General features: G+C 49.4%; 2 long non-coding RNA genes across 2 annotated transcripts in view; one reads left to right on the forward strand and one right to left on the reverse strand.

Annotated features, from left to right (window-relative positions):
• LOC141098731 (uncharacterized) overlaps positions 1-25,941 on the reverse strand; it is a 58,015-nt gene that overhangs the window by 18,283 nt on the left and 13,791 nt on the right. Inside the window, exon 2 of the long non-coding RNA XR_012234338.1 lies at positions 25,004-25,153. This is a non-coding gene — a long non-coding RNA (uncharacterized lncRNA). The remainder of the gene's footprint in view (positions 1-25,003; positions 25,154-25,941) is intronic.
• Positions 6,853-7,677, forward strand: LOC141098730 (uncharacterized). The gene is made up of 3 exons (XR_012234337.1): positions 6,853-6,915; positions 7,087-7,159; positions 7,273-7,677. It is a non-coding gene; the product is annotated as an uncharacterized lncRNA (long non-coding RNA).

Genomic DNA, 25,941 nt, shown 5'->3' on the forward strand with positions numbered 1-25,941 from the left:
CCTCCCATGTCTGAACTTCTATGCAACAGCAGCATGGCCCACCCCCCGAGGGCTTCATATACTGGCTTGGTATGGAGGAGTAGGAAGAAGACGCCGCCCCCAGAAGGAGGAGCGGGAGCCATTGGTGGGAAAAGGGTCCAGACCGGAAGAGAAAGGAGAGAACGCCATGATGGAAGGAGAGAGGAGGCCTGAATAGCGAAGGGAGGTTAAGCTGAACCTCCCCGGTGCAATGGCTGAAGGCTCCGATCTGGCTTCCCATCTGGACCGTCAACAGCTGGAGGATGAGATTACCCGGCTGACTCATGAACTGCGGCTGAAGCAGGAGGCGTTCTGGATGAAGAAATGGCAGCACGTCCGGGAGGGTCCACCATCAGCAGTACCCCAGTCACCAGTACCCGCCACTGCTGCACCGGATCTCCTCCAGGCAAACCCTGTGGAGCTTGCGGCCGCTGCCATACCACCGGTGGCATCTATCACCGCCGCCCCGCTGTCACCGTCGCTGGGAGAGGCCTGCCAGGAGGAGTTGTCCGAGGGCCTGGGAGCCGAAGTGGAGGAAGGAGTAGAGATCCCGCCTAGACCTGACGTGGCCGCGCAGGTCCCGCCGGAGATCCCCGCGGACCCGGAGCCGCCATCTGCTCCACCACCGCCGACATCCGGACAGACTACCCCTGTGGATACCCCTGCAGCTGCCCACCATCTCAAGCCTGCATCGGGGCCGGAACACCGCCAGGAGTCCCCAGGTACGTCTGCTGTCCCTGCACCTGGGAAGGCCCTGGGGTGTACGCCCGTGGCAGCATCAGGACAGGTCGTGCTGGACCTTGTCTGGGACCGGGACTCTGATCCCTGGGGGGCAACACCTGAACCCCTAGCGGTAGTGCCCCTGTCCACCGTGGGTAGTGGCAGGCCCCGGGAAGAGTAAGATGAGACACGGGCTCGTTGCCAGGAGACCATCCGCCAGCTGGCAGCGGAGCAGAGAGAGAGAGAACAGAGGAGACTGGCTGTGCTAGGCCCAGATCTGGACAAGAAAGAAAGGGTCTGTACCGGTCACTTTGGTCCCCGGGACTCGGCAGGATGGGGACAGGTACTGAATGTGAACCAAGAACAGGGGTTCGGTATCATCGCCGACCCCAAACGGATCTCCAACCTTTTCTTTAACCGATGGGATGTGGAGTCACACCTGAGGAAGGGACACCCTGCTAGAGATCTGCAACTGGGGGAATATGTAACCTTCACCCAGCATGAGGGGTTAAGAGGTTGTTACGCCATGAACATCCGCCGCATCCCTGAGGATTTTATTGCAGCCTATAAGAAGGAGAAGGCGTATGTACCCCCAGCAGGAATGCCTCCTACGGTAGTGGCTGCACCTACCAACACTACACAGGCTATATCTACCTCTGTCATCCACACCATGGTACAGGTAGCTACACCCGCTGTACCACAGGCAGCAATTGCACCAGCTGCCACCACCTCGTCCTATGTAAACCAGTCAGCAGGAAGAGGATGCCCTGAAGTTCTCTCCTGGAAGCAGCCAAGGAAACCAGCTTCCACCACCCCAGGAGGAGACCACTATTAAAGAACATTTCCCAAATAACTAACTTTTGTTACCCAGGAGGGTATTAGCACCATTGTGCCTGTTTTTTCTGTTTTTTTTGTTCATCATGTTTTTCTCGTTTAACTGTTGTTTCCCGTTTTGTTGCCCAGTCTAGTTGGCAGCCTTTACACTTGAACTGTGGAGATCATGGACACTGAGTGATCCAGAACTGTCATGTAAATAGTTTGCACCTCTTTAGGTGCTCTGTCTTGGTTTTACATAAGACTTTCCTGGAATAAGGACTACCTCTTCTCCTTGTTGAATAGGGACATTTCAAGACGTGTTGGCTGGACCAGTGTCTACTGTTTATAGAATTGCACTTAAAGAAAAAATGATGATGCTTAGTATTTTTGTAATAAAGAAGTAAATAGTGATAGTGTTTACAGATTTTACAGAGAATGTTTTATGATGTTTAAGAACAAGGGAGTATATATTGAAGTCTGAATAAAGATTTAAAATTTTAGGTGACGAACCAGGTAGCCACAGTTGTCACTTAGGCTTTTAGAAAGTAGTAAATGTGTAGGAAAAGAGAAAGTGAAGAAGAAGTTGGGTGACTTTTGGTTTTTTAGGGTCGAGTTTCGTTTCATGAAACCCGACAAAAGTCGGGTCGAGCAAAATCGGCCGACTATAGGGAAAAGTCTGGGGTCTGACCGAAACACGAAACCCAATGTAAGTCAATGGGGAATTAAAGTCGGCAGTGAGAGGAGGACAGGAAACACACCTACAGTGCCCATTTGAATGCCAAAAGCATCAATTCTTATTACTTAAGCTTGTCAACCTTAATTTACTTCATAATACTAGTTACGCACTGAAAAATGGGGGTTATTTGGCTACAGTTGTGGGGGGGTAGGGCTGGCTCCAGGTTTTCGTGGGCCCAGGGCCAAAGAGCGCCCCTTTAAAACATACCACAACTCATGATGCTCCGATACGGCAGAGAAATGGCAGTATAGTACAATGAAAAATACTTCACTTCTTACATCTCATGACTGATATCCATTTTAAATTCTCCAATACCTCCAAAAACGGACAGTATATAACTCCATACAGTATTATGGCCAGCGCTTAGTGCGCTATACAGAGTAATGAGGCCCATATATTTCTCAATATGGAATCATTGATCCCATATAATGTTTCAAAACGTATATGATGAGCTCCACATAATGCTATAGTATATGTTGGTCCCCATGGATGAAGCTCCACTGTCTTATGGGCCCAAATAATGCTCCATATATAATGGGCCCCATTTCTACTGCTCTAGTGTATAATGGGCCCTGTAAATGCTGCTCCAGTGTCTGATGTCCACCTTTGGAATGCTCCAGTGTATGGCGGGCCCCATATATCATTCACCAGAGTATAGTGCTCCCCAAAAATTGCTGTCCCAACATTGAAAACAATTACATAAGTCTCCTTGCTAGGGAATCCCTGCACTACTCTGAACTCCTTGTCGTCCCCATCTTCCATCTCACTGCACTTGGCTGTTTAGGCCCTCCCCACGGCAGAGACACTTTTGCGTACTATGCGGTGCCCTGTGCCAGTGCCATCGCCCATGAGTATGCCCCCCCACCTGCTCAAGGAACCTGCACTTTCATCTGCACCTTCCTCTTTGTCACCGTGTAAGGTGGTATAGTATAGTATATAGCACTTGTGGCGTCCCCAGGAGTACGGTCTCCACAGTGGCATTACCTTCCTCCTAGGGAGTGTGATGTCATGCTTGGGAGCAACGAAGGATCTCTCTAGCAGTTAAACCAACACACAACAAATTTCCCACTCCACGCCAGCAGGGAGACCTCTGAACATGACTGCTGAGGAGCTGCTCTCTGTGGTCGGGAGGAGGTAAGTTAGGCCATTCTGTGCAGGGAAGGGGAAGTGTGTGGACGTGAGAAGGGGAGCTGGAGGATGAGCAGAGTTAAGGCTCACTCTTAGCTGGAGCGCATGGTCCGGATTCCGGTCTCCGAGTTTGTAGGGACACTGACGTTCCTGCAGCAGAAACCTGGGGAAGTAGCAGCTATAAATGCTCTGTACCCAACTAAGGCTCGGAGGCCCCAGCATCGACGTGTGCGAGGCAGAAGGAAAAGGCTACAGCTGTCTGCCATACAAGTAAAGTCTGAGGAACATATGTTAGACAGGAGGCGTTTCAGAGAACCACGGTCCTGTGAGTGCTTCCCCCACAAGCGCTAGAAAGGAGACGTTCAGGAAGGTACATGTTGGCGGAGTGTTGGAAGGGAGCTTTCCATTTTGGTCCCGGAGGTTGGCTGAGGTCCTGACCCGGAGGACACAGCATGGAGGCAGGCATCTGTGTAACCTGCAGACTGTGAATAAAGCTTTGGAACTGCACGCTCTGGTGTCCTACAGTTATTCCAGCACCGCTACATCTGGGTACCAGCACCTACACCGCCTGTGCCTTTCCCCCATCACTACATCTACACTTCCCTGGGACTCCAGCTCCACCAGTGGGGAGCTTCACCATCTTTGTTGCACAACACCATCAGTCCCAGAGGATCTGCATGCAGCGTCGGCCTAACATCTATGTTGCCGAACACCACAGGTGGCGTCAAACTATCTATATAAACTCTTTAGCATTATACCACTCCATTTACATGGGCGCCCAGGGCCACCATCTGGGTCACCGCTGCTGTGACACATCCCACTGACACCGGCCTGGTACCGAGTACCCCACAGCCCTGGGAGGGCGACCCATTTGCCGACTGCTGATCGGGCGGCGTTATTCCCACGAACCTTCAAACAGCGTCCATGAAGGCAAAGTTTTTGGTTTCCGGGGGCAGTATGATTGCAAAGCTGAACCTTAAAGGAATGTCCAAAAGGGCACCACCAGGAGTGGAGCCTGTGGCTTAATTGGACTCCACCCGGGAAACCACAACCATGCCACCTAAAGAAAAGATGCACACTTTGAAAGCTTTGTCGATTCTGTGTGTGGTGTGGTATGTGTGTTTGTAGTTGTGCTAGCGATTTCTCAGCTTTATTCCGTTAACAACCGAGACTCCGGCATGCCCCCGCAGTACGCGTCAAGCTTACTAGAGGGATAAGCGAGGCTCTGGCACGTGAGATCGAGCAATAACAGGTCTAGCATTCCCATACATGTCCAGGGCTGCATGCACGCTACATTGAAAGGACCAGCTTTTGTCGCTTACAGGTGCAGATAACCTTCTGAACTCCGTTAGTGATGGGGATCTGAGATTCAGATTATTCCCCGCGAACGATGATTTCCCAGTAAGTTCAGGTCAACCGCAATTCGGGAGTTAGGCCTAACCGTCATTCCTGAAAAAATTACGTGTCCAAACCACAGGTGCTGTAGCTTGCTTAACAGCTCGGCAGCCGTTCTCAGGCCCAGTATGGATTCAACAACATTGTAGAAAGTTGATAAAGGGTACAGTTTTACCGGATAACACGTATACATGTAGCCTAGTTTACACATTAAAAATATACAGTGGGGCAAAAAAGTATTTAGTCAGTCAGCAATAGTGCAAGTTCCACCACTTAAAAAGATGAGAGGCGTCTGTAATTTACATCATAGGTAGACCTCAACTATGGGAGACAAACTGAGAAAAAAAAATCCAGAAAATCACATTGTCTGTTTTTTTTTCATTTTATTTGCATATTATGGTGGAAAATAAGTATTTGGTCAGAAACAAGCAATCAAGATTTCTGGCTCTCACAGACCTGTAACTACTTCTTTAAGAGTCTCCTCTTTCCTCCACTCATTACCTGTAGTAATGGCACCTGTTTAAACTTGTTATCAGTATAAAAAGACACCTGTGCACACCCTCAAACAGTCTGACTCCAAACTCCACTATGGTGAAGACCAAAGAGCTGTCAAAGGACACCAGAAACAAAATTGCAGCCCTGCACCAGGCTGGGAAGACTGAATCTGCAATAGCCAACCAGCTTGGAGTGAAGAAATCAACTGTGGGAGCAATAATTAGAAAATGGAAGACATACAAGACCACTGATAATCTCCCTCGATCTGGTGCTCCACGCAAAATCCCACCCCGTGGGGTCAGAATGATCACAAGAATGGTGAGCAAAAATCCCAGAACCACGCGGGGGGACCTAGTGAATGAACTGCAGAGAGCTGGGACCAATGTAACAAGGCCTACCATAAGTAACACACTACGCCACCATGGACTCAGATCCTGCAGTGCCAGACGTGTCCCACTGCTTAAGCCTGTACATGTCCGGGCCCGTCTGAAGTTTGCTAGAGAGCATTTGGATGATCCAGAGGAGTTTTGGGAGAATGTCCTATGGTCTGATGAAACCAAACTGGAACTGTTTAGTAGAAACACAACTTGTCGTGTTTGGAGGAAAAAGAATACTGAGTTGCATCCATCAAACACCATACCTACTGTAAAGCATGGTGGTGGAAACATCATGCTTTGGGGCTGTTTCTCTGCAAAGGGGCCAGGACGACTGATCCGGGTACATGAAAGAATGAATGGGGCCATGTATCGTGAGATTTTGAGTGCAAACCTCCTTCCATCAGCAAGGGCATTGAAGATGAAACGTGGCTGGGTCTTTCAACATGACAATGATCCAAAGCACACCGCCAGGGCAACGAAGGAGTCGCTTCGTAAGAAGCATTTCAAGGTCCTGGAGTGGCCTAGCCAGTCTCCAGATCTCAACCCTATAGAAAACCTTTGGAGGGAGTTGAAAGTCCGTGTTGCCAAGCGAAAAGCCAAAAACATCACTGCTCTAGAGGAGATCTCCATGGAGGAATGGGCCAACATACCAACAACAGTGTGTGGCAACCTTGTGAAGACTTACAGAAAACGTTTGACCTCTGTCATTGCCAACAAAGGATATATCACAAAGTATTGAGATGAAATTTTGTTTCTGACCAAATACTTATTTTCCACCATAATATGCAAATAAAATGAAAAAAAAACAGACAATGTGATTTTCTGGATTTTTTTTTCTCAGTTTGTCTCCCATAGTTGAGGTCTACCTATGATGTAAATTACAGACGCCTCTCATCTTTTTAAGTGGTGGAACTTGCACTATTGCTGACTGACTAAATACTTTTTTGCCCCACTGTATGTCTATAGATCAGGAGGCAGACTCAGATGTTCTCAGGCCCAGTATGGATTCACTCCTTCACTCCTTATTTTAGTGACCCTAGAGGTCCCTTTTTCTGAAGTCCTACGCTGCACAGGTATATTTTTCTTCCTTCAACCTATTCCTTGTCTCCCTCTTGTATTTCACTGGTTGATAGGCCATTTATTTTACAGCTGCCTGTTCTGATTTTGGACGGCTCAGTCCACATACGCTTTCCAGACGCCAGCCATTTAACATTTCCACTGGCCATCCAGGTATTCCTTTTTTCAGTCTATATGACCACACATAGTTGGTTCTGTGCTGCAATATGACTGCCATATACATTGTGTCACATCTATTGCATTTAATTAGAACCTCCATTTTGCTTTCAGACTCTCTACTTTGTCCTTCTTTTGGCTACCATTGCAAGGATTTATTTATTTCAGGTATTGGTGTGACTTCTATTCCTAGCCATCTTGGAAGCACTAGATTGCACATGTATGAGATATCGCTATACCTGTATCCTTCAAAGCACAAGGGCGCACCATACAACAAGTTATTATCTGTTGTAGTTCCTTCTATGCTCAACAATACTCACTTATAGGATCCCTCTTCCTTAACGACCAGCACAGCACTTTTGGAGTTACCATCGCCTGACTCAGCAAAGCATCCTTGGATAGTACCTCTACTAGCCATCTCTCTCTCCTTTGAATTTTTGATGAAGTTGGAACATATATTTTTGTCATGTCTTTTGTTAGAATGTGTTTCTGTGATGATGAGGACAGCAATTAACGCCTTGTTTTTGTTCTTTTTTTGTATGTATATTTCAGTAAACAAGATTTTTCTGATGAAGGTCCTATGCTGGACCGAAAACGTTTAAACCTTTCTGTCTGGATGCACAAAATAAGTGTCTGAATATTTCACATATTGAGTGCCAAGATTTTTGTCATTTTTGATTGATGGGTTGGATACCCGACTTGAGCACCAACAACCAAACTATTCCTGAGTGCCGTGCTCTCTTTATAGGATTGCCACAAAATTACTGCCGTTATCACTAACTACCTTGCCTGCCTCAAGATGTATACTGCCCAGCCATGACTCAGTTTGTCGCTGAAAGCACTCGGCCAGCACCTTCGCGGTGTGTCTGTCGCCCAAACACATCATCTGCAACACAACCTGCTGACGCTTTCCACTAGCTGCTCGATAGGGGGACACCTCGTGTGCAACAGTGGCAGCTGCAGATGGAGTGCTCGTACGATTGCACTCTGTGGACGAGCTTTCGCTTCTGGAGGAGGAGGAGGAGGGTCGAACGCCTACAGCCAACTGTTTCCTATACCGTGGGCTAGGCAGCACTGTCCCACCACCGCTGTCCCCTGTGGACCCTGCATCCACCACATTAACCCAGTGCGCAGTGATGGACACGTAACGGCCCTGGCCATGCCGACTGGACCATGCATCTGTTGTGAGGTGCACCTTTCCACTCACTGACTGCTTGAGTGCATGGACAATGCGGTCTTTCACATGATGGTGGAGGGCTGGGATGGCTTTGCGAGAGAAGAAGTGGCCACTGGGTAGGTCATAGCGTGGTACTGCATAGGCCATGAGTTCGCGGAAAGCTGCGCTTTCCACCAACCGATAGGGCATGATCTCTAACGAGATTAGTTTGGCAATGTGGGCGTTCAAACCCAGTGTACGCGGATGAGAGACTGAGTACTTTCTTGACCTACTCATAGTCTCTGGGAAGGTGAGCTGGACTTGAGAGCTGCATATGGTGGAACTAGCGGTGGACAGGGCGGACTGAGAGAGGGTTGATGATGGTGATGGAGTTGGTGTTCTTTCTGATGGCCTAGATTCAGTCTTTCGTTGATATAACAGTGGGATTCCCTGACTGCTTTGGCCTTGCAACGACACCTCAACATTTGCTGCTGTGCTAACCGGTGGGCTTACAGTGGGGGAAACAATGTAGCGTTGCTGACTACCTTCTTTGTGATCAGTTGCACATGTAGTACTTGAGGTTTGGTGTTGTGTCCATGCTTGCAAGTGCATGCTGGTTAAATGTCTAAGCATGCAACTGGTATTCAAATTTTTCAGATTTTTCCCTCGGCTAAAGGTCTTTGCGCACTTCTTACAGATAACCTTGGCCTGATCTTGAGGATTTTGTTCAAAAAAGTGCCACACTGCACTCTTCCTACTTTGGAAGATATTTTGCGGCCTAGCACGCTGTGCTATTTTGACCGTTTGGACAAGCTGTCCAGCAACTCTTTTGATTTTTGGAACCTGTCTTTGGAGTGCTCCGGGCCTGCCAGATAACAGCTGTTGCGATGTCGATGTCTGCTGTGGATGCTCCTCCTCCTCATCTGAGCTACTGGAAGCAGCACCCTCTTCCCCCAATGGATGCCAATCTGGGTCAATAACTGGGTCATCCATCACCTCCTATTCAATGTCATGTGCACCTTCCTCTGTGTCACCGTGTATGGTGGTATAGTATGCGGGAAGGGGCACCTGAGTCTCATCAGGGTCAGAATCTGGCTCATTACACTGCGAGGACAATGTTGTGCTCTGAGTGAATGGACCAGCAGAAACATCTATCAGTGGCTGTGCATCAGTGCACTCCATGTCAGATTCATCTTGGCCTGGGTAATTCACCATTTCACTTGATAACCCAGGCATGGTATGTGAAAACAGCTCCATGGAGTAATCAGTTGTATGGCCTGCGTCATCCTTCAATCTTGGTTGGGGTGAAGGACACAAGGAAAGGTGTGGTTCATGAACATGAGCCTCCAATGACGACTCAGTGCTTTTATTTTTTACAACCTCAGAAGAGGAGGCGATAGAGCTGGAGGTTGAGTCAGCAATGTAAGACAAAACTTTTTCCTGAAGCTCTGGCTTTAAAAGCGGTTTGCCAACTCCTAGAAAACTAAGCCTTCGAGGCCTTGTGGAGCCAGATGATGACGCAGACTCAACACCTCCTGCATTCGGTCCTATTTTGCTTTTGCCACTACCATCAGATCCACCACCAACACCATCATTACCAGCTGGCAACCCCCACCCAATTCCACGGCCTCTTCCACCAGCCTTCCTCATTTTTGGTAAAAATGTGCACAAAATCCCACAAACTATTGTAAGCATCATTCCTATTCTGCTGTGTTCCGGACTTTGCCCTTACTGTTGCCCTTAAGCCTGGCTTCGTTTGGCCATACTGGTTCCTGTGACATCACCGCCTGTTGGTCCCGCCCGCCGGGTTTAAATAGCTTTTCTGGACGTGACTACCTTGCTTGTATATCTCGTTCTGTACCTGATCTGCTAGCTGGGAGTTGCACGCTGTGCTACCTCCTTCCTTCCTGCTGAATCCACCTGGATTACCTGCTGCCTAACTGCCGCTGCCTGGACCTTCTGACGGTGTCGGCCTGAAGGCTCCTTCCAGCCCTGCCTCCACCGCTCACCGCTACTACAGCACTCACGGTATGCGCTGAAGATCTTGACTGCTGTGTGCGTTCCACCTGAGAGACTATCCCTGCTACCTTTGCACATCCAGTATCAATTACCTAGTGACTTTCTCTGCCACTGCACTGTGCCCGAAGATTCCCCTCCCGCAAGGGAGAGGGCTAAGTGACTGTCCTTGCCTGCATTCTTAAGACTGTGTCTGCTTACATCTACACAGTGCTGGTGTACAACTTGCTATCTACTGGACTGAGTTCTGCTGCTGTTACCACTGCTGTCATTATCTGGCTCCGCCAGCACCTGTGCTGTTCTGTGCTGCTTGTTTAATACAAACTACTTTCACGTATACCTGTGTCTGTGACTCTATCATCTAGCCACTGTCTTCATAGAAACCTACTATAAATCATTACAACTATATAGTAATGTAAAACAAGGTGCGAGGTGTATATAGGACAGAGGAGATGTAGAATTTCTGAACACACTTGTGGACACTGTTGGATTGTGTGAGGCCCAGTGAATATCACACCGCTATGTCACAGGCTCAATGTCGCAGGTGTTAAAAATGTCACTATAGGACAGGGGAGATGTAGAATTTCTGAACACACTTGTGGACACTGTTGGATTGTGTGAGGCCCAGTGAATATCACACCGCTACGTCACAGTCTCAATGTCGCAGGTGTGAAAAATGTCTCTATAGGACAGGGGAGATGTAGAATTTCTGAACACACTTGTGGACACTGTTGGATTGTGTGAGGCCCAGTGAATATCACCGCTATGTCACAGGCAGAAATTGGCTAGTGTATGACAAACTACAAGGTGTATATAGAATTGGGCAGAATAGGAATCTCCCTAGAGTGTAGGTCTGTAAGAACGGAACAAGTCCTCGACTTATCCTTACAGAGTCACACACAGATAGCTTCACTGTGGCCGTGATAACAGCCGTTACACGGTACTGAGAGAGGAGCGTGCACGTACACCGCTGTCCGGTGTCCGTAAAATTGTCAAGCTCCGTGTTTTTTAAGTATACGGACTGACACACGCTGTCTCTCTATAGTTTTGAATGTGATCAAACAGCAAATATATTTAACTGTTTGAAAACCAGACAAAACTAGAAGGTGGAGGTCTGTAAGAACGGAACATGTCCTCGACTTATCCTTACAGAGTCACACACAGATAGCTTCACTGTGGCCGTGATAACAGCCGTTACACAGCACTGTGTGAGGAGCGTACACCAGTGTATGGTGTGAAAAAATGCATCCTCAGTACCTCACCAGGACAAAAAAAAAAATTTGGATTGCTTTTACAAAAGCAGTTTGCAGAGCAGTGGGAAAACAGCAATGCAGCTATCAGGAAGCCTTATAAGGCAGCCTAACAACCAACACAGCTGATCCAGCAAAATATAGCCTCCACTTGCACTGCACACACAGTGACTGGTGTGTTGTACAGGCAAAATCGCTAGCAGCAGAAGCAGTTTTTGGTGTCTTCTTCCCTGCCTAACGCTCTCCCTACAGAATCAGCAGCAGCAGCTCTCCCTATTCTGAGATCAGCATGAGTAACATGGCGGTCGGCGTGCACGCCCTTTTATACCCCCTGTGACGCCCCCCAAAGCAAGCCAATCACTTGCATGCCCTTCTCAAAGATGGTGGTGACCCCTGCCTATGTCATCACGTTGCCCACAGTGTCCGTGGATCCTGATTGGCTGAAAAAGGGCGGAAAACAAGCTTTTGAAACGCGACTTTGGCTCTAAAGTCGCTGAGCTTGTGGCCGACCTCACCCTAGGGTCGGGTTTCGTTTCATGAAACCCGACTTTACCAAAAGTCGGCAACTTTTGAAATTTTTCGACCCGTTTCGCTCAACTCTAATGATGATGCTTGAAGTGGTAGTGAGTTATTGCCAAAAGCACTTTTGAATTAGGTACTATAGTAAAGTATAGATATTTAGTTAAATTGTTTGTAACGTTCAAGAATGAGTACCTCCTACATTGGGATGTTTAGATAAGAACTGTTTATTAGCATTATAAAAAATTTGTATGCTCCTGTATTTGTCCACCTTTGTTTTCTTGCGGACGTGCTGTGTTTAACGGGGGGGTATGTGGCACCCCTGAGGGTTCAGTCGCCACAGAGGTACTGCACCTCCTCCTGAGGTGTGGTGCCCCACTATTCAGGTAAGGTGGAGACACCTGACCACACTCCAACACCTGCATCCCACACAACATAGTAGTGTAGCAAAGCACCCTTTGGTGGCTCCCTGCTTGGAACACGAAGCATGCTGGGAGGCGGGTGGAGTTTAGTTTGCACAAAAAGAGTGGGAAGAGAATAGGATTTAGTCAGATAGTCACAGGAGTCTGACGAGGTCAGTCTGTGAGAGAAGATCGACTGAGTGGGATGGATGAAGGAAGTGCTGCAGCCGACTTCAGTGATCTGGGTCCGCTGGCACAAGAAAGGAACATTGATAGAAAGCCTGACTTTCCATAAGAAAGGATTGATACGGAACGTGAGGAGAATAAGAGAACAAGTACCAGGGTTAGTGGAGAACCCTTCCCAAGTCCTAAGCGCAAGGCCGGGGTACGGTCACTGAGGTTGTATGGATACTAATGGTCCTGCAGCAGACACCGGAGGAATAGAAGTAGTGACCACTTTATTCCCAGACCAGACTTGGGGGCACAACAGCAACATGTGTGAGCCGGGACTAGGTAGAAGGAGTCCCCAAAGCAGGCTACAGCTGTCTGCCGTACAAGTAGAAGTCTTAGGAACATCTGACAGGAGGAGCTCCAGTGTAACTCAGTACTGTGAGTACTTCACTAAAAGGCACTATGAGGGAGACGTTCAGAAAAGGCACATATGTTGGCGGAGTGTTGGAAAGGAGTACTTCATCTTGCCTGGAAGTTGGTTGAGCTCCTGACCCGGAGGACATGGCATGGATGCGGGCACCTGTACCACACCAGACTGTGAGTAAAGCTTTGGAACTACATGCCCTGGTGTCCTCCACTTATTCCTGCGCCAACCTGCTCGACACCGCTACCTCCCTCCTGCGCCCGACACTACACCATCTAAGTGTCACCTTATCTACACTGCCCTGGGACTACAGCCCTGCCTGTGGAGGGCTATAACATCATTGCTGCACCACACTATCGGTCCCAGAGGATCTGTCTGCAGCGTCGGTTTAACATCTTCCTTGCCAAACACCACAGGTGGCGTCACGAATCACTTATAAACTTTCACCACCATAAGCACACTGAAACAACCCCTTTTGCAATGGAGCCCCAGGGCCACGGACCGGGTCACTGCTGCCATGACAACTCCCATTGAGAAGATCAACCGGCCCGGTACCGAGTACCCCACGGCCCTGGCGAGTGATGGCGCTCCAAATGTACAAAAGTTTATTCTGCCATTAAAAAGACTTGCAACGTTTCGACCACAATTGGTCTTTTTCAAGTATTTTTTATGTCCAATTGGGTCCTTGAACTGGGAGCGTGCATCTCCTTCATTCTGAATGTGCTGTCGGCTGCTTTCTTTTCTGGCTGGTGACAGAGTCTGGAGACTGAGGAGAGCGATCTGCTGCCTGCAACATCCTTCAGCATTACCGGTTTGGCGGTGGGTCAGTAATGGTGTGGGGTGGCACTTCTTTGAAGGGCCGCACAGCCCTCCATGTGCTCGCCAGAGGTAGCCTGACTGCCATTAGGTACAGAGATGAGATCCTCAGACCCCTTGTGAGATCATATGCTGGTGCGATTGGCCCTGGGTTCTTCCTAATGCAGGACAATGTCAGACCTCATGTGGCTGGAGAGTGTCAGCAGTTCCTGCAAGATGAAGGCATTGAAGCTATGGACTGGCCCGCCTGTTCCCCAGACATGAATCTGATTGAGCACATCTGGGACATCATGTCTCGCTCCATCCACCAACAGACTACCCAGGAGTTGGATAATACTTTAGTCCAGATCTGGGAGGATATCCCTCAGAACATCCGCCACCTCATCAGTACCAAGCCCAGGCGTTGTAGGGAGGTCATACAGGCACGTGGAGGCCACACACACTACTGAGCATCATTTCCTTGTCTTGAGTAGTGTTGAGCGATTCCATTCGATACCCTAAAATATCGGATCGGATGGTATCGGCCCGATACGAAAAAAATATCGGGTATCGCCGATTCCGATACCGTAAGTCCCATTCAAGTCTATGGGACTTCCGGTATCGGAATAAGAAAAACCCTTTTCTGTCCTTGTACAGCCTCTCGGGGGGTGTACGGACCTTCCAGGGGTCTGTGCGGATTGCCGGGGGTCTGTACCGGCCTGCCGGGGGGCTGTGCCGGCCTGCCGGTGGTCTGTACCGACTGTCCGGGGGTCTGTGCAGGCTGCAGGGGGCTGTACCGGCCTGCCGGTGGTCTGTACCGACTGTCCGGGGGTCTGTGCAGGCTGCGGGGATCTGTACCGGCCTGCCGGTGGTCTGTACCGGCCTGCCGGGGGGCTGTGCCGGCCTGCCGGTGGTCTGTACCGACTGTCCGGGGGGCTGTGCAGGCTGCGGGGGTCTGTACCGGCCTGCCGGGGGGCTGTGCCAGCCTGCCGGTGGTCTGTACCGACTGTCCGGGGGTCTGTGCAGGCTGCGGGGTTCTGTACCGGCCTGCCGGGGGGCTGTGCCGGCCTGCCGGTGATCTGTACAGGCTGCGGGGGTCTGTACCGGCCTGCCGGGGGGGCTGTGCCGGCCTGACGGTGGTCTGTACCGACTGTCCGGGGGTCTGTGCGTGCTGCGGGGGTCTGTACCGGCCTGCCGGGGGGCTGTAGTATGTATGTATGTATGTTGCATGCATGTAGTATGTATGTAGCATGTAGCATGTATGTAGTATGTATGTAGCATGTAGTATGTATGTAGTATGTTTTTTTTTTTTTTTTACATTCAACACATAGGCCGGATGATGGGACTACTACTGTCCCATCATTGGCTAATGTGTCAATCACCGTCATGGTAGCAGGCATCGCCCGATGGGACTTGTAGTCCCATCGGACGATGCCTGCACAGACCCCCGCAGCCTGCACAGACCCCCGGACAGTCGGCACAGCCCCCCGGCAGGCCGGCACAGCCCCCCGACAGGCCGGTACAGACCCCCGGCAGTCCGCTCAGACCCCCGGACAGTCGGTACAGACCACCGGCAGGCCGGCACAGCCCCCCGGCAGGCCGGTACAGACCCCCGCGGCCTGCACAGACCCCCGGACAGTCGGTACAGACCACCGGCAGGCCGGCACAGCCCCCCGGCAGGCCAGTACAGACCCCCGGCAGTCGGCACAGACCCCCGGGCAGTCAGCACAGACCCCCGGCAGGCCGGTACAGACCCCCGGGCAGTCGGCACAGACCCACCGGAAGGCCCGAACTGACAGCGCATCATGATGCGCACAGACCGCACATCATGATGACGTCATTTCGGCAGCCAATCAGAGCCACAGCAGTGGCTCTTTGTATTATGGGAACTTCCGATATCCGATATTGAAAAAATATCGGTACTCGGTATCGGATTTCCGATACAGCGAATATCGGCCGATACCCAATATTTGCAGTATCGGAATGCTCAACACTATGTAGTATATATGTAGTATGTATGTTGCATGTAGTATATATGTAGTATATATGTATGTTGCATGCATGTAGTATATATGTGGTATATATGTAGTATGCATGTGGTATATATGTAGTATGCATGTAGTATATATGTAGTATATATGTATGTTGCATGCATGTAGTATGTGTATGTAGTATGTATGTAGTATGTATTTTTATTTTTATTTTTTTTTACATTCAACATATAGGCCGGATGATGGGACTATTACTGTCCCATCATTGGCTAATGTGTCAATCACCGTCATGCGTCATGGTAGCAGGCATTTCCCGATGGGACTTGTAGTCCCATCGGACGATGCCTGCACCGACCCCCGCAGCCTGCACAGACCCCCGGACAGTCGGCACAGCCCCCTGGCAGTCTGCTCAGACCCCCGGACAGTCGGTACAGACCACCGGCAGGCCGGCACAGCCCCCCGGCAGGCCGGTACAGACCCCCGGCAGTCCGCTCAGACCCCCGGACAGTTGGTACAGACCACCGGCAGGCCGGCATAGCCCCCCGGCAGGCCGGTACAGACCCCCGCAGCCTGCAGAGACCCCCGGACAGTCGGTACAGACCACCGGCAGGCCGGTACAGACCCCCGGCAGTCGGTACAGACCCCCGGGCAGTCGGCACAGACCCCCAGGCAGTCGGCACAGACCCCCGGCAGGCCGGTACAGACCCCCGGGCAGTCGGCACAGACCCCCCGGAAGGCCCGAACTGACGGCGCATCATGATGTGCACAGACCGCGCATCATGATGACGTCATTTCGGCAGCCAATCAGAGCCACAGCAGTGGCTCTTTGCATTATGGGAACTTCCGATTCCGATATTGAAAAAATATCGGTACTCGGTATTGGAATTCCGATACAGCGAATATCGTCCGATACCCGATATTTGCAGTATCGGAATGCTCAACACTAGTCTTGAGGCATTTCCACTGAAGTTGGATCAGTCTGTAATTTGATTTTCCACTTTGATTTTGAGTATCATTCCAAATTGATATCTAGATGGGATATTAAGTTTGCTTTACGTTGATCATTTTAATGTTTTATTGTTCTCAACACATCCCATTATGTAATGAATAAAGATTTGCAACTGGAATATTTCATTTAGTAATATCTAGGTTGCAGTATTTTAGTGTTCCGTTTATTTTTGTGAGCAGTGTACATTATTATCAGTGGTATGTACTGCAGATTTATTACCATCAGGGTCGGGACAAGGGGTAGGAATGGTAGGCACCTGCCTAGGGTGATTCCTTCTGCCTACTTGAGGGGGGTGCATTTCAAAGAAAAAAAAATCCCTGACATTGCTGAATGCCTGCAGCTTCCATCACCTTCCTCCGGCCATAGGCACACAGAGGAGCAGTGTCAGTCACTGACACCATTTGCCTCTCTGGTTGCACCCCAGAAATCACTCCTTCCTTGCACTTAATTGTATTCGTGGCTGAAAGATGCAAATATAATTTATCTCAACGCCACCCGGAGCAGAGGAGCTATAATCAACTCCCTGCTCTGCCAGGAACTCCGATGCATGCATTGAATCTGCAGTATATTTTTTACTTTTAGTTCAGGATATTTGTGTTTTTTGCTTTTTGTTTTCTCTGGTTAATGGTCATGTGTTAATATGCACTTACATTGTGCATACACATTAACTTACTTTTCTCAGTTCAGATTTGTTTTTTATTCATTTCATTGTGCATTCAGTGCATATATGGGTGTGACCGCCCTCTTTCTGAGCTGGGAAAGCCATCCAGTCTGGCCTAAGCTGTTACAAGTGGTTCAGCCGCTCGACCCTTATTCACATTCACGCCACTTGGCAAGTGAAAAGGTTTTAAATATTAGAGTAGGGACTGTCCCACAAGGGTTGCCGTGACGTGGTGGGATGGCTTGTTCATTATTTTGATCAAAATTATGTTTACTAAACACCCTTATTATTATTATTACCTTTATGCATTACTTGCAGTATATTTTTTACTTTTAGTTCAGGATATTTGTGTTATTTGCTTTTTGTTTTCTCTGGTTAATGGTCATGTGTTAATATGCACTTACATTGTGCATACACATTAACTTACTTTTCTCAGTTCAGATTTGTTTTTTATTCATTTCATTGTGCATTCAGTGCATATATGGGTGTGACCGCCCTCTTTCTGAGCTGGGAAAGCCATCCAGTCTGGCCTAAGCTGTTACAAGTGGTTCAGCCGCTCGACCCTTATTCACATTCACTCCACTTGGCAAGTGAAAAGGTTTTAAATATTAGAGTAGGGACTGTCCCACAAGGGTTGCCGTGACGTGGCGGATGGCTTGTTCATTATTTTGATCAAAATTATGTTTACTAAATACCCTTATTATTATTATTATTATTATTACCTTTATGCATTATCTGCAGAATATTTTTTACTTTTAGTTCAGGATATTTGTGTTTTTTGCTTTTTGTTTTCTTTGGAAAGCATTGATGTAATTGGATCGCCCTCCTAGGGCTGTGGGGTACTCGGTATCGGGCCGGTGTCAGGGGGAAAGGTGTCACAGCGGCGGTGACCCGGTCCATGGCCCTGGGCGCCCAAATCAATGGTGGTTCGTGATATAGTTTATGTGATAGTTCGTGACACCACCTGTGGTGTTTGGCAAGCAAGATGTTAAGCCAACGCTGCATGCAGATCCTCTGGGGCTGATGGTGTGTTGCAGCATAGATGGTGTAGCTCCCCACAGGTGAAGCTGTAACCCCAGGGCAGTGTAATAGCAATAGATCAGAATAGGCGCAGGCAGTGTGAGGAATGCTGGTACCCAGATGTAACGGTGCTGATGGTGTTAGCGCACAAATGAATGGAAGACACCAGGGCTAGCAGTTCCAAAGCTTTACTCACAGTCCGTGGTACACACAGGTGCCTGCCTCCGTGCCATGTCCTCCGGGGCAGAGACTCAATCAACCTCCCGGGCAAGTCAGGATTCTCCTCTCCAACACTCCGCCAACATGTACCTCTCCTGAACGACTCCTCTATTGCGCCTTAAGGTGTGAAGAGCTCCAGTACTGTAGTACTCTGGAGTTCCTCCTGTCAGATGTTCCTAACAACTCTACTTGTATGGCAGACAGCTGTAGCCTCTCTTGGGGACTCCCTTCTCCGGAATCCTGGCTCTCTATTCAGTTGCTGTTGTGCCCCAAGTCTTAGATGGGAGTAGTGCATTTACAGCCAACTACTCCACCGATGTCTGCTGCAGAACCATAAGCGTCCATATAACCTCGGGGACCGGGCCCCGACCTTGCGCTGAGAACCTATAGGCAGGGTTCCTCTTCCAACCCACAGCTCCTCTCTGTTCTCTCTACTCCTCTTTCCTAGGGAAGCTTAGGTTGCAGTTCTATGTCTTTCTCCTTCTGTTCCTCTCCCGTGCCAGCTGGCTCAGATCACTGAGGCAGCTGCAGCACTCCCTCTTCTCTCCCTCTTCTAGGGATCTCCTTCCTCTCGGACCCATCCTCAGACTCTCCAGACTGACTGTCCAGACTGATCTGTAATTCTAAACCTTCCCAACCTTTTATATGAATCTCAACTCCACCCACCTCCAAGCACATCCAGTGTTCCATGCAGGGAACCACCAGGGCACTCCTATTGTCTAGGAGGAGCGAGAACTCTCACTGTGGTTGTGCTGAACTACCCTGTCGTGTGGGATGCGAGTGTTGGAGTGTGGAAAGGAGTTCCCCACTTACCTAGGTGGTGGGGTACTACACCTTAGGAGAAGGTGCAGTACCTCTGTGGCGACTGAGCCTCAGGGGTGCCACATACCCCCCCATTAAACACAGCATGTCCGCGGGCTGCAAGACAACAAAGTTGACAGTACAGGAATATACAAAAATTTTTTATAATGCTGCATAAACAATTCTTATACTAAGCTTCCTAGTATAGGAGGTACTTATACTTGAATGTTACAAACAATTCTTAATTAACTATCTAAATGTCAAGTCAAAAAGTGCAATTTTTCATTCTAAGTGCCATTATTTGTGACTTACTATCACTTCAGTATTATTCAGCTTTTCCTTCTCTAGTACACAATTCTTTATCACTTTTCCTACTTTCTCTGTCTCTTCTAGACGCAAGACGCTGACCGCAAGTACCTGATCCGTCACCTGTCTACTTTCAATTCTTTATTCTTAATTCTGTATCAAAACATTTCTCACTCTATCTAAAAGCCATTTCTCAGTTACTAATACAGTAAAACATTAAAACAATTATTCTTGTAAGTGCTGGACACCACTCCCAGCTGGGATTTCTTGCAGTGTCCTTTGAGGTAGACATCATCTTCGAAAAGTGTCCATGCAAAACATCATCTTCGCAAAGTGTCCTTATGGAAAAAAACACCATCTTCGCAAAGTGTCTTTCTATGTAAAACCAAGAGAGTGCACCTAAAGAGGTGCAAACTATTTACAAGAGAGTTTGTGATACACTTCAAGTTCATGATCACTTTAGTTCAAAATTGAAGAACGCTGCCACTGCAAAAATTAGGCAACAAAAGTGCTACCAGAAAAGCAAAAAAAAAACATGATGAACAAAAGGGCACAACTGGTGCAAACAAACCCTCCTGGGTAACGAGATTTACTGTAATTTTTTCTTAATTGTGGTCCCCTCCTGGGGCTCTGGAAGCTGAACTGGAACTGTCCTCATCCTGATTCTGGTTTCTCACTAAAAGACCTTGAAGCTGTGGCAAATGGAACCCATGATGTATCTCAATGCCCATCAACTGCTCCTCCTCGATAGGTGGTTCCGCTATCCTAGTACGAGGTCTAGCTCCTAGGGCTTCTGCAGCTTGTCGGCGCTGATAAGCAACTACCTGGGGGCTTGGCAGTGAAGGGATCCCGAGATCACCGTCCCAAAACGATCCAGACCCCCCTCTTCCCTGAAGATATCGGATCGGGCGTGCCGGCTCCAACCGTACCCCCAGCAGCAGGGACCTCCTCTGCCTCCCCATCAACCCATTAGGAAGGCCGGGGTATATACCTGGGAGTTCTCGGCGGTGCGGTCTCTGCTCCGGTGCAGGCGTGGTGGCAGCGGGCGCTGCCGGGTGAGACACCGGGGACGGCGGTGGAGCACATGGCAGCTCCGGCTCCGCGGGGGTCGTTGGCGGGACCTGCGCAGCTGCGTCAGGTCCAGGCAGGAGCCTCTTTTCTTCCGCTTCAGCTCCCTGGGCTGTGTACAACTCCTCCGGTATTAGCGGCAAAGAGGGGACAAAGTACGCTGCTGGTGGCATAGCAGCGGCTCCAAGCTCCACAGGGTCTGCCAGGGAAAGGTCCAGTGCAGCAGCGGCGGGTACCGGTGTCGCGGGTACCGCAGGTGTAGGCCCCTCCTGGGCGCGCTGCAAGTTCAATGTCCATAGCGCTTCTCGCCTCAGTCGCAGGTGGCGCGTCAGCTGGATAATCTCGTCCTCCAGCTGTTGGTGATTCATCCCTGAGATCGGGTCAGAGCCTTCAGCCATGGCACCGGGGAGATCCGTTTCCCCGCGCTCCGCAGGACTCCTTTCCTTACTCTCCAAAATGGCGTTCTGGTGTTCTTCTTCCTGCCTCGGCCCCTTTCCTGTCACTGGCTTCTTCTGTCCCTCCTTCCGGGGGCGGCGTCTTCTTCCAGCGCCTCCATACCAAGCCAGTATACGAACCCTTCTGGGGGTGGGCCTTGTCGCTGTCACATAGTAATTCAGGCAGGGAAAGCCCAATACTCTTCGCGGTCTTTTCCTAGGACCTCCCATCTCTTCACGCCCTTCTTCTCCGCGCCAGCGGCCATTTCTAATGTCCATTTTACAGTCTATTAAATCAGGTCTTCTACACATTTTCAAAAGTTCAAAGTCTCACAAATTTCAGGCGCACAGAACCCAGTGGCATCGGGTCTCGTCATCCTTTTCGTGACGCCAAATTGGGTCGCCCTCCCAGGGCTGTGGGGTACTCGGTACCGGGCCGGTGTCAGAGGGAAATGTGTCACAGCAGCGGTGACCCGGTCCATGGCCCTGGGCACCCAAATCAATGGTGGTTCGTGATATAGTTTATGTGATAGTTCGTGACGCCACCTGTGGTGTTTGGCAAGCAAGATGTTAAGCCAACGCTGCGTGCAGATCCTCTGGGGCTGATGGTGTGTTGCAGCATAGATGGTGTAGCTCCCCACAGGTGAAGCTGTAACCCCAGGGCAGTGTAATAGCAATAGATGAGAATAGGCGCAGGCAGTGTGAGGAATGCTGGTACCCAGATGTGACGGTGTTAGCGCACAAATGAATGGAAGACACCAGGGCTTGCAGTTCCAAAGCTTTACTCACAGTCCGTGGTACACACTGGTGCCTGCCTCCGTGCCATGTCCTCCGGGGCAGAGACTCAATCAACCTCCCGGGCAAGTCAGGATTCTCCTCTCCAACACTCCGCCACCATGTGCCTCTCCTGAACGACTCCTCTATTGCGCCTTAAGGTGTGAAGAGCTCCAGTACCGTAGTATTCTGGAGTTCCTCCTGTCAGATGTTCCTAACAACTCTACTTGTATGGCAGACAGCTGTAGCCTCTCTCGGGGACTCCCTTCTCTGGAATCCTGGCTCTCTATTCAGTTGCTGTTGAGCCCCAAGTCTTAGATGGGAGTAGTGCATTTACAGCCAACTACTCCACCGGTGTCTGCTGCAGAACCACAAGCGTCCATACAACCTCGGGGACCGGCCCCGGCCTTGCGCTGAGAACCTATAGGCAGGGTTCCTCTTCCGACCCACAACTCCTCTCTGTTCTCTCTACTCCTCTTTCCTAGGGAAGCTTAGGTTGCAGTTCTATGTCTTTCTCCTTCTGTTCCTCTCCCGTGCCAGTTGGCTCAGATCACTGAGGCAGCTGCAGCACTCCTTCTTCTCTCCCTCTTCTAGGGATCTCCCTCCTCTCGGACCCATCCTCAGACTCTCCTGACTGACTGTCCAGACTGATCTGTAATTCTAAACCTTCCCAACCTTTTATATGAATCTCAACTCCACCCACCTCTCAGCATATCCAGTGTTCCATGCAGGGAACCACCAGGGCACTCCTAATGTCTAGGAGGAGCGAGAACCCTCACTGTGGTTGTGCTGAACTACTCTGTCGTGTGGGATGCGAGTGTTGGAGTGTGGAAAGGAGTTCCCAACTTACCTAGGTGTTGGGGCACTACACCTTAGGAGAAGGTGCAGTACCTCTGTGGCGACTAAGCCTCAGGGGCGCCACATAATCGCGCCGTCCAGCGCCCACTGATGCACCAGATGGAAGAATAGATATAACTACGCTGGACAGCGAGATTGGATTAGGTGAGTAAGTTTTTTTTTAATTTTTATTCTATTATTTTACTAATGAATTGAGGCTATTATACCTAGGGCCTGTGGAGTCAATCTAAGAGGGGCTGGCTATGAAAACATATTGGGGACCTTATATGGGGGCTGTGGGGACCATACCGTAAAGGGGGCTGTGCAGGGCATTATACTGTATGTTGGGGCCTGTGGTGGATATCATACTGTGTGGAGTACTGTGGGGATATTATGCTGTATATATGGGACTGTGGGGAAATTATACTGTATCAGTGACTGGGAGGCTAGAATACTGTGTGATGTGATGTGCTGTGGGGACCAATGTACTAAATAACGGAGTCTATGGTGCACATCATACTGCATGGAGGGCTGTGATGAACATCAAAGTGTATATTAGGTCTGTTGTGGATATCATACTGAATGGGCAGCTGTGGTGACCATCATACTGTGTAGGAGTGCAATGTGAGGAGGGGGTACAGTTTGTACAGGACAACATGGCGGGAAAGATGAGGACATAGTTCGAAAAACGGGCACAGCATGAATATGCAGAGGGGGAGGGTGAAATGGGGGCAAAGTATGGAGATAGGTTAGCATGGTGGTGGGACAGTGTGGAGCTATAGAGAGTGTAACGGAAAACAGCGGAGACGGGACAGCCATGGTATAGGCCGTGGTTCATAGGGGCAGACAGTGTGGCGGTTATAGCTAATAATGGCAGACAGTGAGTACCGGGAGTGGATACCGGGAGCAGCTCCGGAGACGCAGCCCTGAATCTGGGGACGGTGAGTAAAGGACTGATAATTTTTTATAACAAACTGCAGCCAGAAATGAATATTGTCTGAATCTATTCTCTGTACAGCAACTGCTATGTGTGCAATTCTGTAACGTACTGCTGCGCCATTGTGGCTCTATTAGTCTGCTCTGGTATAGCGGTGTCATGGTTTGGTAGTTTTGCCTTTCCTTATGGCATTTCTTCTCTCACGTAACATCATTTGTGTTGGAGAGCAATGACATGTTCTGGATCCACAGCAGAGTTTTCTGCAGACTACAGACCTTGCTGCCCATCCGTCCCATTCCACTTCAGCATGTAGTCAGACTCTGCTCCACGTATTGTGGCCGTCTGCTGCGGCTGCTAAGCTGACAAACTTGCCTGAGCCGGCTGAAACCGGATTTATCCAGTTCCTCCCACTTGCAGAGCAACAGCTGCGTGCTCCTTCCTGCTAAACAAAGAAACAGTGACATTGCCAGTGCCTACACACATAGGCTGTAATTCACAGTCCGGGCACATAGAGCAGACGCGGCTAATTCAGGCCTGATAGAAATACAATCACTGAGATTGTGGCTGGAAAGGTCTGGAAATGGAGGAATGATTGCCTGCAGTGATCACAGTCTGTGTCTTCTAAGGGTGTGTGCACACACTGCGGATTGTCCTAAGGAATTTTCCACGCGGATTTGTGTAAATCCGCAGGTCAAAAGACCTGCGGTTTATCTGCGGATTTGCCTGCGGGTTTCCCTTGCGGTTTGACACCTGCCATGGAGCAGGTGCCAAACCGCAGTGGAATCCGCACAAAGAATTGACATGCTGCGGTTTTGAAACTGCAGCAAATCCACGCGGAAAATTCCGCACTGTGTGCACTGCGGATTTCTATTTCCATTGATTATAATGGTACTGCAGGACCAAAACCGCTGCGGATCCGCAGCGTGTGCACACACTCTAACAATCACCCAAATGCTGGTGGCAGATGGGGCTTCACATGCGATAACCATCGGGAACTTAGGTGAAATGTTATCAGTAGTTATAGGGGCTTTCTGGCTGGATGTAAGTGACCGTATTGCACTGTACAAGCGTAGACAAAGCTACTATCTAATATACTTATAAAATCTCTGCTTGCTGTCAGTGAATGAGATTATTCTTGTTGACAGCCAAAAGCTTTTGTACACGCCGTGTATGTCAGCAGCATAAATGTGGTGTTTGCCACAATATAGCCAGCATCGGTGGCAGAGTCGTTAACAATCCTAATGGCATATACAGGTACCTGTTATAGCTGGTTATATCTCCTTGGACACAACTTACACTTGCACGCTCTGTTTGGCTGAGCATCCATTTGTTTTAAATGATGATTGTAGAGTAAGCCGCTGCCAGACACCTGTGTATCCCGGGAGAACGAAAGCACAAATATCCCTCATTCCCCTGACATCATCGGGTGCCTTTAGTGATCTTCATCTATTGAGAAATAAACCATAGTAATTGAATACATCAGAATTGTATAATAATAAATATTCACAAATTAGAACTTTTCTTTTTAATGGAATTTGGCCAAGGGTAATACAAAGTAATAAGGGCGTGTGAAAGCCTGTAGGATGGGAGTCTTTAATGAGGAATATTCTGCTATTCCTCAAGGGCCTGTCACACTAAGCGATATCGCTAGCAATATCGCTGTGTCTGATACTTACCTACAACCGGCTCCCCCGCTGGTTATCGCTGATCGTGCGAGAACGTCCAGGACTGTTTCTCGTCGTCAGCTTCCTGCGACGCTTCCTGTGGAGAGACGAGCGACGAGCGTGGAGCCGGGTGGGAGGATGTCAGGATCGCCTCGTCTGACACGTAAGTAGCGACCCTCGACCCCTGCGATGTCGCTGGTGAGATCTGCCTGTGTGGCAGCTCACTAGCGACCTTTTAGCAATGCACCAGCGATCCTGCCCACGTCATATCGCTGATCGGGATCGCTGGTGCATCGCTAAGTGTGACAGTACCTTCAGTCGTCATCCTCTTCCCTGTTCCCTCCCAGAGCTGATTACTAGTGTTGAGCGACTTTTGGTTTTTTAGGGTCGAGTTTCGTTTCATGAAACCCGACTTTTCCAAAAGTCGGGTCGAGCAAAATCGTCCGACTATAGGGAAAAGTCGGGGTCGTCCCGAAACACGAAACCCAATGTAAGTCAATGGAGAATTAAAGTCGGCAGTGAGAGGAGGACAGGAAACACACCAACAGTGCCCATTTGAATGCCAAAAGC

The sequence above is a fragment of the Dendrobates tinctorius genome, unplaced genomic scaffold (assembly GCF_039654945.1).
Source record: "Dendrobates tinctorius isolate UK_male_01 unplaced genomic scaffold, ASM3965494v1 ptg000094l, whole genome shotgun sequence".
NCBI lineage: Eukaryota > Metazoa > Chordata > Amphibia > Anura > Dendrobatidae > Dendrobates > Dendrobates tinctorius.